General features: G+C 32.0%; 1 protein-coding gene across 2 annotated transcripts in view; it reads right to left on the bottom strand.

The window, feature by feature from the left end:
• LOC147806773 (tyrosine--tRNA ligase, cytoplasmic-like) overlaps positions 1-17,500 on the bottom strand; it is a 49,310-nt gene that overhangs the window by 23,216 nt on the left and 8,594 nt on the right. For both annotated transcript variants that reach the window (XM_087167165.1, XM_087167166.1), the window contains exon 4: positions 4,368-6,739. The gene's annotated coding sequence lies outside the window, so the exon portion shown is untranslated. The remainder of the gene's footprint in view (positions 1-4,367; positions 6,740-17,500) is intronic.

Raw genomic sequence — 17,500 nt, 5'->3', positions numbered from 1 at the left:
AACGCCGAATATAAAATGTAAAAAATTAATGTAAAAAGAAGCAGTTACTTTGATAATTTTTATTTAAAAGTCTGGATACATTATCCGGATAATGTATCCAGTTGTAGACATTAACGTGTTATGAGGGGAAAAAATTTCAACAAATTAACTAACTATTTAGTTTTTTTTTTTTTTTTTTTTTTTTTTTTTTTTTTTTTTTTTGCTAAAGTACTTGTGAAGGCTATAGCGTTTTTATGTTTAAAATAAATAAAACTTCAATATTTTTGCTTAGCAAATTTTCATAATTTTCAGGACGTTTAATGTAACTTAATTTTGCTGCTGAAGTAACAAAATAATTCCTAATTTACTAATCACTTAACTTACCCTAACTTGACATCTAACACTAACTTGTTGCTTCAGTGGTGGAATTAGTTTCCTTAAATTCCTATAAAGCACCAAACTTTATGCAGAATTGAGTAAAAAAAGAAATTTAAAATTAACGTTGTGCAGAAAATTTTGCAAAATAAATTATAAAATTTTTTCCGAAAATTTTTTGTTTTACTAAATTTTCAGTTTTGCCTAGATTTTAAGTTTTTAGTTTAAAAGTAAAATATGGAATGTAGAACAGTTTTTTTTTCTTAGATATATAGGCAATGTTTTTTCAATAAAGGTGTGTGAGTTATATCTTTTTTTTAAATACAATTTGGCCGAAATTTTAATTACAGTGAAATTGAAGTTATACGTTCAAGTACTTTTTACGCAAACTACGTTTGCTTTGACAGATAAGCAGAATTTTAAAAATAAACAGCTGAAAAACAATTACAGGACGATTACGGTTCTTAATTTAAATCGAAACACGAGGATTAAATCAAGCTGAATGGACCTTCTTGAAGGGGGGGGGTAGAGCGAAAGTAGTATCATTGCCGTACGTAAAAACTCTCAGCAGTTATACTTTAATTTAGAACTCTCCTTTTGTTAAGAAATTTAAGACGTCAAAGTGATGTATCGTAACTTAGAAATTAATTAAGTGAACTGGATAAAAAAATGTTTAGTATTCAAAATTAACTAAATTTTTAATTTTTAAGTTGTATAAAAATTGGTTTTAAGCGACTCGAGATAACGGTAAACTAAGATTTGTGTACTAAACTATTAAAGTTATCGTACTTTCTCTTACCTTATAATCGGCCTAAAAATGGTAATAAAACTTTTCTGTAGATTTTGAAATTTCAGCAAAGTGTCTGTGAAAACGAAAACTTTAACAATTAACTCTTACTTTAATTAAAATCTTGTGAAAACAAATTCAGTTACCGACCTGAGTGAGTTTCATTAAATTGCATTTAACAGTTTTGTTTATTCAAAATTCTAAGCACTTAAAAAATTTCTTTAAATTAACAATTTATTATTAGATAAATAATTGTTTGTGTTTAGGTCTATTTTAATATTTTTGGATCAACATATTTTTAAATTTTGTTTGAGAAACCTGAATTTTTCTTTTACAAACAAGAGAAGGCTATGCCGTGAATTAACTTGTAAAATGCACATTTTATTTCATTTACTTTTAATACTATATTTAATTAAATTCTACTTTACGACAATTATTCAAATTTTAAACTTTTAGTTTCTCCTAAATATTTTGTATCAGCTAAATTAACATCGACTTAAACTGTATATTCCACTGCTTTTTAGGCTTTATGTAATCAGTCTTGTCTTAGATATCGAATGTGTAATCTGTGTATAGCATAAAATGAAACTTTTATTATAAAATATGTACCTAACGGAATTAAAAAATTATAATTTTTCATAATGTAAATGTCATTGATGCTACTCTGATGTGTTAGATAAGAAATTTATGCATTTTTATTTTTGAAACTCATTAATTAGTGAGCATTTGACACTAAAATTAATCTAATACGTATATAAGAAAATTATTGGTGTAAAAATCCTGTCCTAACTTATACCAAACTATAAAGTATAAATTTGAATATAGAACTAAATTGCTTTAGTATATTTACTATGATAAATCCAAATCAGTTTTGCATATTTTTAAAGAAATATTAAAGATCCCAAAGTTTGAATGATCAGCAGCCAAAATGTAAAATATTTCTGAATTTCTGACACTTTACTTAATTTTAAAGTGTTGTCATAATCGCAGAGTTGGTTTTAATTATATATCTAGATTGCGAACATTTCTATTTTAACAGAATTAGTAACAGAACAAATGCACATTAAACACTGTTAGTTACATTAGCAAGAAGACTACGTTTTATTTGGATTTAAAGTTTAATGAAACTGAATTTATCATTTTGGATAGGAGGATTTTCACTTTGGATGAATCGAAGAAATCTCTTTTTCAAAGTTTAGTTTATACTAATCAAAATTAAATTCTAATGGCTTAAAATTTAATAATAACTTGAACTACTTGGAAATTCCTTCCCCTCTGCTAGTAAAATTTCTGAAGTTTGATTTTTTTTATAACATGCTGTAAAACTCTAGTCAACAAAACAGTCCTTTTACAAAGATCTGAAATTTTAATTTAAAAATTATCAGATTTAGTTGCAATATCAGTATTTATACTATTTATTACTCACCTGCTTTTAGTAATGTGGAAAATTTATCATAAGCGAAATGAAAACGTTGTCATTTTTAATACTAAATTTTTTCCGGGACAAATTAGTAGTAAATGTTTAACGAAACAAATTTGTGGTAAATGTTTACATTGTATAATTGTATTGAACTAGTGTTTGAAACTTTTTACAGTAATTGAAATAAATTTTACTCTGATATTTGTACTATATATCATAAAAGTATTTTGGTTGTAGATTTTTAGTTTTTTGTAATGCTAGACTATATTAAAAGAAATTGTAAAAATCGTATCTGTACTGTGTATTTTATATTGAAAATAAATTAATTTTTGGTTAAAAATTTTTGTTTTTAGTGTGGTTTTAATTTGCAGATTAAGGATCGGGGTTAGAAAAATTCCAGTATTTAATACTCTCGCACAAAATGGAATTTTTACGGTTCTACTAGAAAGTTTTTTTCTAATATATAGTTTGGGCAAAATTTGAAGTTAAGTGTCACTCTTGCTGTGTGGCTCAGGATGTTGGTGGACTAAAGATTACGAGAGCACCTTAAATAACTTCTATAAGGAATATATTTGCACACTAGTTTTTGACATACGACCTTAGCTTAACTGATTTACAACGAAGCATATGGGGGCAGGGGTAGCTTGGTCGGTAGGGCTTTCGGCCCATGTCCTAAGATCGTGAGTTGGATCGCCGCCTACCGAAGAAATTATTAAATGGTGACTGGTGCACGTTAAATCTGTCTGATCACCAATGTTTCCCGAACTAGTCCCATGTTTCCATAACAAATCTTACTTCTGGGGGTACTGATTGAAAATTGATCGTTCTCTAGTTCAGGTTAAAATTACGATTTGTGGATGTGTGAATGGGTCCGCCCTCTAAACTGGTAGACTAATATATGTGGCAGTAGTAATATTCTTGGCAATGGATGACGGCGCTGGAAAACAAGCGCACCCCCATTGCTTTAATGGTATAAGAGAACAACTAACTATGTTTAATTCTAGTTTCAAACTGTTCAAAAAGTTTAGATTTTTCATAAAATGAACATTTTAGATTCCATCGAAATTAATCTAAGCATACTCTTTGTCAAACCAGAAAAAGTGTTTGCATAACGAAGAGTCCAATCAAAAGTTTTGGCACTTGTAATCTCTTTAGTTAATAACTTTTTGATTTTTCCCATAGAATGCAAGCTTCTAAATTCTTTTATGAATTTTAATTTTTTTCTCTGTTAAAACTTGTCACTTGTACGTAAGTCCAATTAAATTATCTTTGATTTTTAAATACAAGGTCAAAAATTTGTTTAAAAATTTCTTTTTGTTTAATCTTATAAAATCCTTTTTATAAATTATTTCTTGAAGTTCTGAGTTGAATTTTCAGCAAACATTTCAGATTTAATTTCTTACATAGTTCAACATAAATTCAAATTTGTAAACTTATTTTAAAACTTAACTAAAGGTCGTTTAAGAGAGAACTTTTATAAGTTCTGAGTAGTCCAGATATTTCTGAATAATTTTAATTTGTCTAAAGATTGCAGAGGCAATCAAATCTATATTTTAATAAAAATTAGTTTTCTCCCTTAACTTGTGTTAGTTTGATATAAATAAGGAAAATAAAAGTCTTTAATTCGTAATTTGAGTTTAATAATTACAGAAGCAAGTTTAATTATCTATGTTTGGATTATTTCTTGGGTCTATTAAAAAATTAAATTATTACGGTATGAAAAACAAGTTTGTGCTTTCAGTGAAAATGAAAAGCTCTTTAAAAATACATTAATGTTTGAAATATGTACTTGCAATGTATACTTACCTGCAATGTACAACAAAAATCGCTGTTGGGATATTTTCTTCAAAACTAAGCTTTCAAAACTCAAAGAATTTAGTTTTTTTCCTTTCAAACTTTGATGCTTTATTTCAAATAAGAGTTAGTTTTCTCATCAATAAATGCTTTTTTCGCATTATTTTGTTTGCATAGTTTGTATAAAATTCAAGCACGTTATCTCTTTGCTACATAAAAATTTTCCTTTGGTTTAAATCAAATGAAATACATTTTTTCTGAAAGTGCCGTCTTTACACTTTAAGATGTAAACTATGCGGTTAATTAAACTTGATTTATTCTTGTATAAACTTGATTTAAACTTGATTACCGACTTGATTATAAACTTGTTTTCCAATTCTGAAGTTGTCATCTAGAATACTATTGTTTTTTTCATTAATTTACAAAGTTGATGCTTTATTTCAAACAAGAGCTAATTTTCTAAGCAATTAATGAGTTTTCATATCGTTATTTCGGTTGTAGTACATTATATTGGTTGGAAATTATTTGAATATTTAATTATATAATTCTTGTGTTATGACTCATTGCCTAATTAAAAATTCCCATTTTGATCATTTAAATAAAAGCAAATATTGTTTTATGAAAAAAACTGTCTTCACAGTTTAAGATGGACAATTAAGTGTTTATGCTTATTATTTTTTTTATGTAACTTAATTTGCAGCTTCTTATAAATTTCTCTGGCTTCAGAGTTAAAATTCTTGAATATATGCCATTAAAAAGTGAGCATTAAGTCATCTGTGGCAACACATGAATAAATAGTGGAAAACTTATGTCTGCATGTCTTGATGATAATTACAATCATAATGTATAAAAACCGTCATTTGAAGGACAATTTCAAGCATTGTAGATCATTGCATTGTTGATGCACTGTGTTTTTCTCCTATAATATACAATATATTCTATCATTAGCCTAGTTCAATTAAAGAGAGACTTATAAAATCTTAAAAACAAAACTTTCCTTTATTTGAAATACATAACAAAGCACCTAAAAAACTTAAAAAGGTAAATAATTAAAAGAATAATTTTAAAAAAACATTCCTAGATTCAAACTACATAACGAAAAAGAAAACCGACTGCTTCAGTCAGAAAAATTTAAATTACTCTTATGAAGTATCGCTTTACTCAATTTTCTAATTTTCTGCAGCTTTATTTTGAAATTTCTTTTTTGCTGACTTCTTTTTTTTAGTTCAAAATTGGTTATGGCGTTAAAAATTCACGTAAAGCAATGGAATTTTTTTCAGTGAGTTAAAACTTAAATGAGCGCAATACAAAATTGTTTCAATGATTCAGACACTGTCCGGTACCATAATCTCTTAAAAATCCCTTAGTCAAACTCTTTTTCATATATTGAGTTTAAAAATATGGAATTTCTACAGCTCAAAATAGGAAAAATAATTTCACCTCAATGCATGGGGAGAAAAACATTCGCCAAATAGCATCTATCAGCCCAATCTAAAAACTTTCCAGCCAAAGTGTTTGGAGCCGTCTGCTGCTATGGAAACAAGAAAAACTTTTTTTGAAAGAGGTCAGGCTCTTGCTTACTTCCCTCACTGACCCTAGTCAAAACCTGCTTTACTTGAAATAGTTTAAACTCGTAACCATGATCATAGACTGTGCTCTAGCTGTAGCGAGGGAAGTTCTTTAGTTAGACAGACAGTAGATATTCATATATGTACTAAAAAGCTTCGATTTTGTTTTAAGATACTTTCTTGCAGATATATTTATCATACACTAACAAATGGGAATTTGTTTAAAACATATAAATGTTTTGCCTCATTTTTAATGAATAATTATTATTTGAAGTTGTAAAGTGATTGTAGATCATCCATAGAAGGTTTTATAATAGAAAGTGGAGGAATGTAATCTGGCCAATTTCTGGGTTGGGCTGTAGTTTGTCGGAAAAATATGCCATTAGGTTTAGTACGAAATCTTCCTTGCCACTCTTTAGGTCCTGCTCTCCATTGGACATGCGGCTGGTTGTTTAGTGAGTTTGAATTCTTAAAGGGTCGTTTCATAAACGGTTTCATGTGGTGTGCTTTCGATAGTTGCCATTGCGGTTTTGAAAGCGAATCTAGCCATTTCGGCTTGTACATTGGAGATTGCCACTGTGGCTTGGACTGTGGGTTTTTCTAAGGCATTTTTCCAAAGCTGAAAGATGGTCTATTAATTGAACTTTGCAAATCCAGATCTCCGCCTTGGTGGTTGTGGTTCTGTGCAACCTATACTGAAGTGGATGAATAATGCTGATAGTAATGTCAGTTCCAATTTTGATACTGGCTGTAGACTGTGTTCAGAAAGCAGATCACAATACTGAGAATCATTCCCCCAAGTCTAAGCCAATGCATCTGCAAAAGAAATTTTATAAGGTTAATCGGATGCTAATAATTTGTAAAAAAAAATAAAGAATAACCAGCATTAGGTGCGTAATACATATTCGGTGATAAATTCTTCCCGAAAAATTAAGTCGGAATAGCCCATTTAGACGTTGATTGAATACAAGAGAACCTCTTAGCAAATTCTGTTTCATCTCTGTCTTATTTTATAACCGTCGCCGAACTGCTGACCCAATTTTTGGGTTTACTCCGTAGCCTTGTAATTTTGAACCCAATCAAGAAGACAAGGACTGGATTAGGTATTGCAAGGAATTTGCCTTCATGGAAGACTTTTCGATGGAACTAACCCGCATTTGCATTGCGCGTTACATGGAGTAGAAATCCACGAAAATCTCACACGTTTAGTCTGAAGACGAAGAGACCATGATCCGTCTACCATTATGGTTATTTTACGTCAGCATTGTGGTTGGTGCGGAATTCTTATGGACCAGCCGATTAAATTTTAAACTAGCAGAATTTCAACTATCAGCTGAAACAGAATTTGCCACAAAGTATTTATTTCGCAGTAAAGCGTCTTTTTAATGCAACTTTAACTCTGTGTATTTCTCTGACCCTAAATGTACTTAATTGGGTATAATATGAAAACAAAAACACAACTACTTCCACTTCGAAAATTTTACTAGTAATAACATTTACTTTTTAATTTAATTAATAAACTGAATTTTAAATATGTTTATTAAGGACATAAACTTAGATAAAGCAATAAAATCAATTATTTCAAAATGAACTAGACTAATACAATTCCAACCTGGCTAGCAGCGACTTAAAACAACAAACTTCGTTTAATGTTTATTTGTAGCTAGTAGTCAGGCTCGCCGAAAATGTTAGTTTGTTGATAGAATCCAGGCTCGCAGAAAACGCCGTTTGCTGGTTGAATTCAGTAGGAATAATACGACTTGTGATGTAGGCTATGGTATAACTAATTTAACTATGAAAAATATGTTGCACTTGCACGTAAAACTAATTTATTCAATTGTTGTAAGGCAAGCAAAAAAACTTTTTAAAATAATTTCAGCAATCAAAATCTTTAATTTGCTCAAAATCATTTTGTTAGTTTCTGAACAAGAAACATTCAGTAATATGAATATTTTGAATTTTTATTCCTCAGAAATGCTTCTCAAATCTCTGATTTAATGTCAAAATGTAACAATTTCTTTACTTTGCATTTTAAATCAATTCAAAACATTTTTAAATGAAATTGCAAAAAATAATAAATACTTATAAAGTAAATAAATAATTAAGGTTTTGGAAAAACAAGTTTGATAATTGGTTACAAAGATTGCCTTGCGAGGGAATAGACTATTCAGATACAAGGTGGGGATGCTCCTCTTATTTATACCTAATTGTCTATATTAATCTAATCTCAAAATGCATACCCCAAACTAAATAACTACAGAAATTAAAAAGAAAAAACATAAAACATTATTCAAATCTTATGCCATAGAATGAGAAATTATTTGAGCTAGGTGGAGCAAAGATGAATTTTGCATACTAACAGATATAGAATGTTTAAATAATTAAATAGCTAAGAACAACGACAATATTACGAATTGATCGGCAACAATAATGATCGAATACGGTAATATCATGTGGATTATTGTCAAAGATATTCATCTTGCAACGATAACTCTTGAATTAATAAGCCGCGATGGCTCAGGGGATAGAGCATTCGCCTTCCAATGAGCTGAACCGCGTTCGAATCTCAGCAATTACTTGTTGATACGAATCCACATTCTGCTCACACCAACCACAGTGCAGACGTGAAATATCCTCAGTGGTAGACAGATCACGGGTGAGAGTCCCCTTGCCGTCAGTCTAACTGTGGAAGGTTTTTGTGATTTTCCTCTCCATGTAATGCAAAGGTGGGTTAGTTCCAACAAAAAGTCCTCCACGAAGGCAAAATTTATCCCAATACTTGATCCAGGAGTTCCCTCGTTTTCTGGATTGGGTTCAAAATTATAAGGCTACGGAGTTAAACATTGGTAGTCTTAAACCCATAAACGGCTGTTCAACGACGATTATAAAATACCGGGATAATAACTGGCAACGATACTGTAGTTGATGCTGAGTGTAATTCACTTGGCAAATCTATTGTTATATTTTACTCATAATTAATAATGTTTAAAAAATGCTTAAATTTTTTTCTACATTTCTCGTACGAAAATTATGTGTAAAAAACTGGAAGACAATTATTTAGCTACATGAAATTTTAAAAAAAAATTGTTCAAAACAATTAAGTTTAAAAATTTAATGCAAATTTTAAAAGTAACTACAAGCATACAGAATTAGTTTATGACTTGTTCGCTACGATGTAGCGCAAACGACAGTAGTGCTAGCTGATCTAGAGAGTTTACAAATCATTGACGCAACACAGAGCATGTTAAAAAATTCTCTACAGATTAGTGTATCTGAAATTAGCGTTACAGTTAACATTAAAAAAATACTCTATGCAAAACCTCTCGACAAATAAGTTCAAAAAGACTATAGGGTAAACCAACCAGTGAAGGAACATTTCATATATATTGATTAAAAATAAGAATTTGAAAGTTTTTCTTTAGATTGGTTGGTAACAATAGCTTACTGCCAAACAATAGGAAGTCATCTAGCAATGTTTTGGATTACCTGGTCAAATAGACTTCTCTGGAAAAAATTTTGAATTTGTTATTATCTCTGTAACACCTTGTTTCGTTGTAAAAAATTTTTTTTTTTTTTTTTTTTTTTTTTTTTTATATATAGGTGTCAGCACAATATAAATTTTGAGCTGATTTGGAATTTATAAGGAAATTCTTCTTCACTTTTACTAACTGTAACTGTTTTTATGTGCTTTGGGGGCGGTTTTTTTGATGTCTTTTAAATATTTTGTATATTTGTTTCAGTAAAAGTGATTTTATTACAAAGTTTTTCATGAATGTTATTATGGTAGATATTTATTTAATGTGGTAATTATTATTATTATTATTCTTTATGCTTGAATTTTCATTAGGGGCCTCGGGGCACTGTTAGTTTTGGCTTTGCCACTAACAACAGAAAGGCTCCTGTGTGTTTACAGACAGTGTGTCCCCTGATGAAGTGCTGCTCTGTAAACACACAACTTTATTTAATTTTCTTTTAATTATATTTATATATTTTTTTGAGTAAATTTATATTATTACTTGCATGTAATAGTCTTATTTTTCTCACTGTGAAAAAGAGAATTCAAAATATAATTATTGAAGCTGCATTTTATTTTTTTAAAGCATCATAGCATGATAAAGTACTGAGATAAGGGAGTGCTTATTCACTGGATCACCAAACGGATGAAACACCAGTGAGGGAACAGGTGTTCCTTTACTGGGTTTCTTTTTCTAAGTTTATGAAAATAAAAGATAAACCTTAATTTTCTTGTACCTTTAGTGATGTTCCGTATCAAAAGTATGTTAAAAATACGAAAAATAACTTCTAACCAGTGAGCGAACAGGCATGTTCCTTTACTGGGCATAGATTTCCCAGTGAATGAACAGTATGTGTTAATATGTTGACACTTTAACTTTCAATTCATGATTACAAAAAAAAAGTTAACATTTTCCAAGTATTTATATGTTATAATTTCAAGAATAGGCTTGTTTTTAAATATTTGTATGGCTTATAAATTCATAAGGAGCATTAAAAAATAACCAAAATTAAGTGTTCCTTTACTGGGTGTTCATTCACTGGTAAGAGCTGTTCCTTCACTGGGTCTTCTTACTACTTGTTATTTGAACCTCCAAAACTTTAAAACAATATTATGTAAGTTCTCTACAATTTTTTTACATAATTTGCAATCAGTAACAAATATGTTGACACTGTCATTTAACTAAAATTACGAGTTTTGAAATTAATATGATTTTTTAAAAGGCAAGCGAAGCTTAAGTGTTCCTTCACTGGTTAGTTTACCCTACCTAGATTTAAGATTATTTTTACCTTGAGACTAGCTTTGATAAAGGATGTTTTTACGCTTGAAAACCCTAAGTACACACATTGATTTAAGGTTAATTTCATCCTAAAACCTCGATTAGAGGTTTTTATATCGAAGGATGTTTTCCAAGGTTTTGGGTTAGGGTAATGTGCGTAGAATAGATCTCGTTTTAAGGTTAGAAAGTTTACATCTAAACCGCATAACAAACCTTTTGAGGTTTATATTAAAAGGTTTTTGCTGAGTTAAAAGGAACCTTATTTTGGTAACTGGGAAGTAACAAAAGTCACAATCATGGAGATTTTTATGCGATTTCACGAGACAGAGTATCATCAGTCAATTTACTCTTTGTGACGTCACTGTGACAATCTGGGAGAAGAAGAAGGTTTATGCTTAAGTATTCTGAGCAGTATCTTGCTTCTAAAAAAGAGGAGCAGAGTCTTCAACTCTTAGATGTGATTACTCTTCACTGTATCCAAGGTCGGATTTACGTATAAGCTAAACAAGCTGTAGCTTGGGGCCCCGAGATGACAAGGGCCCCCAGATCCTACTTTCCCCCCCTTTTTTTTGAAGTTTTATTCGGAGCTGGGGCCCTCAGAAGCCCAAAATGCACTTTTTTTCTTTTATACATTGTCGGACATAATAAATATAAATAAATGACTGAATAAAACAAAAAACTTCGTTGTCATTAGTAGGGAACATATCATCTTTCAAGCAATTTGAGTATAAACAAATTATTTATAAATAAACAATTTTTTAGTTTAAAAGGTAAAAAAGTTTTTTTTTTTTTGCCCCATCATTCGATCATCAGACTATTTAATATCTGATTTTAAGGATCAGAATTCCCTTTTATTTTACTTTAAAATTGTACAAATGATGTATTTAACACTAGATTGCCTAAGGAAGTCATTTTGACTGCTTTTAATTTCAATTAGAAAAACAATGATGTCTATAATGACACAATTTCTTTGAATTTTGTGACTTTTTGTGCAACATATAATTTTTTTATTGTTAAATATTTACTAATAACTTGTTAAATAACTGTAAATAATATAAAAAAAGTTAAAAATTAATTTTAAACAAATTTATTTACGCATTCACAATCCTGTCACTTTGACTGCTTTTAGGCAATATAGGTATATACTTATTTTCCGTCTTTCTAGTGTTAATGCTTTCATGTGATATGCAGCAGTTTCAAATAGCACTTTAAAATATCTAAAAAAGTACAGAAATTGTCAGTTCAAAAAAGAAAATTTAACTAATACTTTTGAATAAGAATTTAAATAACTACACACGTTTGTTTTGCTATCTCATTCTCTTCGCCAAGCTCATTCTATATAGCATTATTTAGAGTAGACAGTTGCGTGTGGGTGTGATGATGACGTAATAAAAGAGGCATACAAAAAAGCAAATTTCATTTCAGTTAAAATCCTCAATATCATATTTTTAAATTCCTCGAAAATGTAGTAAAAGAGGTATACAAATTAACTGTCGCAAACAAATTAATATTAAGTAAGAACGAAACAAAAATGATATCGAAATATGCTGAATCACTGATGAGACCGGAATAAAAGACATCGAAACCTATTTGATTGTAATAGTATAACTAGAAGGTGTTTCTAAAATTCTGAAATCTATCAGGCTTTAATTTTTTTTTCTGTCACAAACTTTATCAGTAATTAAAAATAATAAACTCTTTAGATTTCAATATTGGTTCTGTTTTATCTTTTATTAAATGTTAAACATTAACAGATATTTGTCTTCTAAAACATTTCATTCTATAATAAGATAATTATTCTACAATTGTAATTATCTAAAACTAATTGATATAAAGCTTTAGTGTGTTCCATTGATATGTTGAATGCTCGTTTTGGCTGGATGCCCGGGACAGTCGCTCTTTCACATCCTAGCCACTATACACCATCAAGAGCAGAGCTGATACTTCAAACACGCATGACATTTATTCTCTCTGATATTTGATAGACCTTTTAATAAACCCTTATAAGCCAAAAATTTACATAAATAATTTTAAAAAAAATTCTTGCACTAAAATTTAACAAATGCACTTAAGATAATTAAAAGGAAAGCAAAAATAATGAAGAAATATTTTCAATATAAACATCAATTAAATAATATCAGCTTACGAAATGTTCTTTTTATTTTAACAAACAGTATTAATATAACGACCCTTACCTGCTCCAGGGACTGCTGGATTGGGTTCAAAATGACAAGGCCAAGGAGTTGAATATTAGTAGTCGTAAACTCGCAATTGGCTCGGTTGTGCAATGACTGTTATAAAATAAACTAATAAATTTGGCCTGGTTAATAGGGCGTTGAACTCGTGTTGGTGAGAGTGGGAGTTTGAATCCCGCCGGCAGAAGAATACCCATGTATAAAATGGTGACTGGTGCATGTTAAAACTGTCGGGGTCACAAAGGCCTCCAAGTTCTCATAACAAATAAATACCTCTGGGTACAAATCTAGCAGTTCCCTTGTCTTCTGGATTCGGTTCAAAATTACAAGGCCACGGAGTTGAATATTAGTAGTCCTTAACTCGCAATTGGCTCGGTTGTGCAATGACTGTTATAAAAGAAACTAATAAATTTGGCCTGGTTAATAGGGCGTTGACCTCGTGTTGGTGAGAGTGGGAGTTTGAATCCCGCCGGCAGAAGAATACCCATGTATAAAATGGTGACTGGTGCATGTTAAAACTGTCGGGGTCACAAAGTCCTCCAAGTTCTCATAACAAATAAATACCTCTGGGTACAAATCTAGCTGTTCCCTTGTCTTTTGGATTCGGTTCAAAATTACAAGGCCACGGAGTTGAATATTAGTAGTCCTTAACTCGCAATTGGGTCGGTTGTGCAATGACTGTTGTAAAATAAACTAATAAATTTGGCCTGGTTAATAGGGCGTTGAACTCGTGTTGGTGAGAGTGGGAGTTTGAATCCTGCCGGCAGAAGAATACCCATGTATAAAATGGTGACTGGTGCATGTTAAATCTGTCGGGATCACAAAGTCCTCCAAGTTCTCATAGCAAATAAATACCTCTGGGTACAAATCTAGCAGTTCCCTTGTCTTCTGGATTCGGTTCAAAATTACAAGGCCACGGAGTTGAATATTAGTAGTCCTTAACTCGCAATTGGGTCGGTTGTGCAATGACTGTTGTAAAATAAACTAATAAATTTGGCCTGGTTAATAGGGCGTTGACCTCGTGTTGGTGAGAGTGGGAGTTTGAATCCCGCCGGCAGAAGAATACCCATGTATAAAATGGTGACTGGTGCATGTTAAAACTGTCGGGGTCACAAAGTCCTCCAAGTTCTCATAACAAATAAATACCTCTGGGTACAAATCTAGCAGTTCCCTTGTCTTCTGGATTCGGTTCAAAATTACAAGGCCACGGAGTTGAATATTAGTAGTCCTTAACTCGCAATTGGGTCGGTTGTGCAATGACTGTTGTAAAATAAACTAATAAATTTGGCCTGGTTAATAGGGCGTTGAACTCGTGTTGGTGAGAGTGGGAGTTTGAATCCTGCCGGCAGAAGAATACCCATGTATAAAATGGTGACTGGTGCATGTTAAATCTGTCGGGATCACAAAGTCCTCCAAGTTCTCATAGCAAATAAATACCTCTGGGTACAAATCTAGCAGTTCCCTTGTCTTCTGGATTCGGTTCAAAATTACAAGGCCACGGAGTTGAATATTAGTAGTCGTTAACTCGCAATTGGGTCGGTTGTGCAATGACTGTTATAAAATAAACTAATAAATTTGGCCTGGTTAATAGGGCGTTGGACTCGTGTTGGTGAGAGTTGGAGTTTGAATCCAACCGACAGAAGAATACCCATGTATAAAATGGTGACTGGTGCATGTTAAAACTGTCGGGGTCACAAAGGCCTCCAAGTTCTCATAACAAATAAATACCTCTGGGTACAAATCTAGCAGTTCCCTTGTCTTCTGGATTCGGTTCAAAATTACAAGGCTACGAAGTTGAATATTAGTAGTCCTTAACTCGCAATTGGGTCGGTTGTGCAATGACTGTTGTAAAATAAACTAATAAATTTGGCCTGGTTAATAGGGCGTTGAACTCGTGTTGGTGAGAGTGGGAGTTTGAATCCTGCCGGCAGAAGAATACCCATGTATAAAATGGTGACTGGTGCATGTTAAATCTGTCGGGATCACAAAGTCCTCCAAGTTCTCATAGCAAATAAATACCTCTGGGTACAAATCTAGCAGTTCCCTTGTCTTCTGGATTCGGTTCAAAATTACAAGGCCACGGAGTTGAATATTAGTAGTCGTTAACTCGCAATTGGGTCGGTTGTGCAATGACTGTTATAAAATAAACTAATAAATTTGGCCTGGTTAATAGGGCGTTGAACTCGTGTTAGTGAGAGTGGGAGTTTGAATCCTGCCGGCAGAAGAATACCCATGTATAAAATGGTGACTGGTGCATGTTAAATCTGTCGGGATCACAAAGTCCTCCAAGTTCTCATAGCAAATAAACACCTCTGGGTACAAATCTAGCAGTTCCCTTGTCTTCTGGATTCGGTTCAAAATTACAAGGCCACGGAGTTGAATATTAGTAGTCGTTAACTCGCAATTGGGTTGGTTGTGCAATGACTGTTATAAAATAAACTAATAAATTTGGCCTGGTTAATAAGGCGTTAAACTCGTGTTGGTGAGAGTGGGAGTTTGAATCCCGCCGGCAGAAGAATACCCATGTATAAAATGGTGACTGGTGCATGTTAAAACTGTGGGGTCACAAAGTCCTCCAAGTTCTCATAACAAATAAGTACCTCTGGGTACAAATCTAGCAGTTCCCTTGTCTTCTGGATTCGGTTCAAAATTACAAGGCTACGAAGTTGAATATTAGTAGTCGTTAACTCGCAATTGGGTCGGTTGTGAAATGACTGTTATAAAATAAACTAATAAATTTGGCCTGGTTAATAGGGCGTTGAACTCGTGTTGGTGAGAGTGGGAGTTTGAATCCCGCTGGCAGAAGAATACCCATGTATAAAATGGTGACTGGTGCATGTTAAATCTGTCGGGGTCACAAAGTCCTCCAAGTTCTCATAGCAAAAAAATTACCTCTGGGTACAAATCTAGCAGTTCCCTTGTCTTCTGGATTCGGTTCAAAATTACAAGGCTACGGAGTTGAATATTAGTAGTCGTTAACTCACAATATGGTCGGTTGTGCAGTGACTGTTATAAAATAAACTAATAAATTTGGCCTGGTTAATAGGGCGTTGAACTCGTGTTGGTGAGAGTGGGAGTTTGAATCCTGCCGGCAGAAGAATACCCATGTATAAAATGGTGACTGGTGCATGTTAAAACTGTCGGGGTCACAAAGTCCTCAAAGTTCTCATAACAAATAAATACCTCTGGATACAAATCTAGCAGTTCCCTTGTCTTCTGGCTTCGGTTCAAAATTACAAGGCCACGGAGTTGAATATTAATAGCTGAATTTTTCTCTGTTCTGCTACCTTCGCTATGTATCTATAATTTCAACTCATCTATCTCAAGATTCAGAGGATAAAATTGAGAATCAGATAGATCCAACTGAACTCCGTGACAGAGGGGGATCTGTTACGTAGAGATAGCGGGTCTCACCGTAAACCTGGTGTCTCTGTTGTACTATTTATTCTTAAATTTTGACAAATGACTTATGAGCCACCTCTCTCATGATCAATATTTTTGATCCCATCAAATACTCAAAATACATTCCAAACAAATAGGGTCGGATTTAAATACACCCTGCACTCAGTATTAATATAGTGATCCGTTCAAAATTGATACATCACTGTATAATATAAAAAATTTTATAAAATTTTGAATTTAGTAATTTTAGATGTCAAATTTCAAACAATATTTTTTGACAAATTAAAATTTAAATATTCGAATATATTTTTTGAAAAATTAAAATTTAAAATTAAGGTTTTCTTAAAATATTCTACCACAATTCGGCTGCTTGAACATTATTCCATCTATCGAATATTTTCTATCGATCTATCGAATATTTTTCCAACCAACTTACTTTTGTTTTCAATATTCGAACCCACTCCCTTTTTTATCAGTACTCGAATCGGATATCATTTGAAGAGCTTTCAAGCCCACTCTCTTTTGAACAAATCTCCAACCCGCAATCTTTTCTATCGGTACTTGAACCCTCTATCATTTAATCAGTACTCGAACTCATGTTTTTCAATCGGTACAAGAATCCACTGATTTTTACCAGTTCTCGAACTCGCTATCATTGGTTCAATACTGGTTTCTGCTATGATTTGATCATTACTTGTATCCACTATCTTTTATCGGTACAACGGAGGAAGTGGCACACCCTCTGAAGGTCGGTGAACACAACTGCAACAGGGTGCCGTGTGATGAATATAAAGAAATAAAAATACATAGAAATAAAAAAAATTGGAAAAATGAAATTTTAAAACACTAAAATTTTTTAAATGTTAGATTGTAATTTTTTTCAAAGCATTTAAAATACTTAAAATTTAATTTTTTTTATTGCCTTATTACAATTTATTCATTTATATATATATATATATATTTTAAGAAACGAAGACAAAAAAAATTGCCCCGCAGTGGACTGATCTTTGAGACACGGCTCCCAGTAGATCACCGAAGTCAAGCATCACTGGCTGCAGTCAGTTTGTGGGTGGGTGACCACATGGATCAGTCTGCGTTGGGACAAAGGGTGTGCGGTATGGGTCCTCGTTGAACTGTTCTATCGTAAAGTGCTCGACTTCGCGTGCAGGTCGTCGGGATACCGAAGC

The sequence above is a fragment of the Parasteatoda tepidariorum genome, chromosome 7 (genome assembly GCF_982258835.1).
Source record: "Parasteatoda tepidariorum strain Cologne lab strain chromosome 7, Ptep-v5.0, whole genome shotgun sequence".
In the NCBI taxonomy this organism is placed as follows: Eukaryota; Metazoa; Arthropoda; class Arachnida; order Araneae; family Theridiidae; genus Parasteatoda; species Parasteatoda tepidariorum.
Note: the sequence above shows the minus strand (reverse complement) of the source record. Positions and strands in the feature narration are given on the sequence as shown.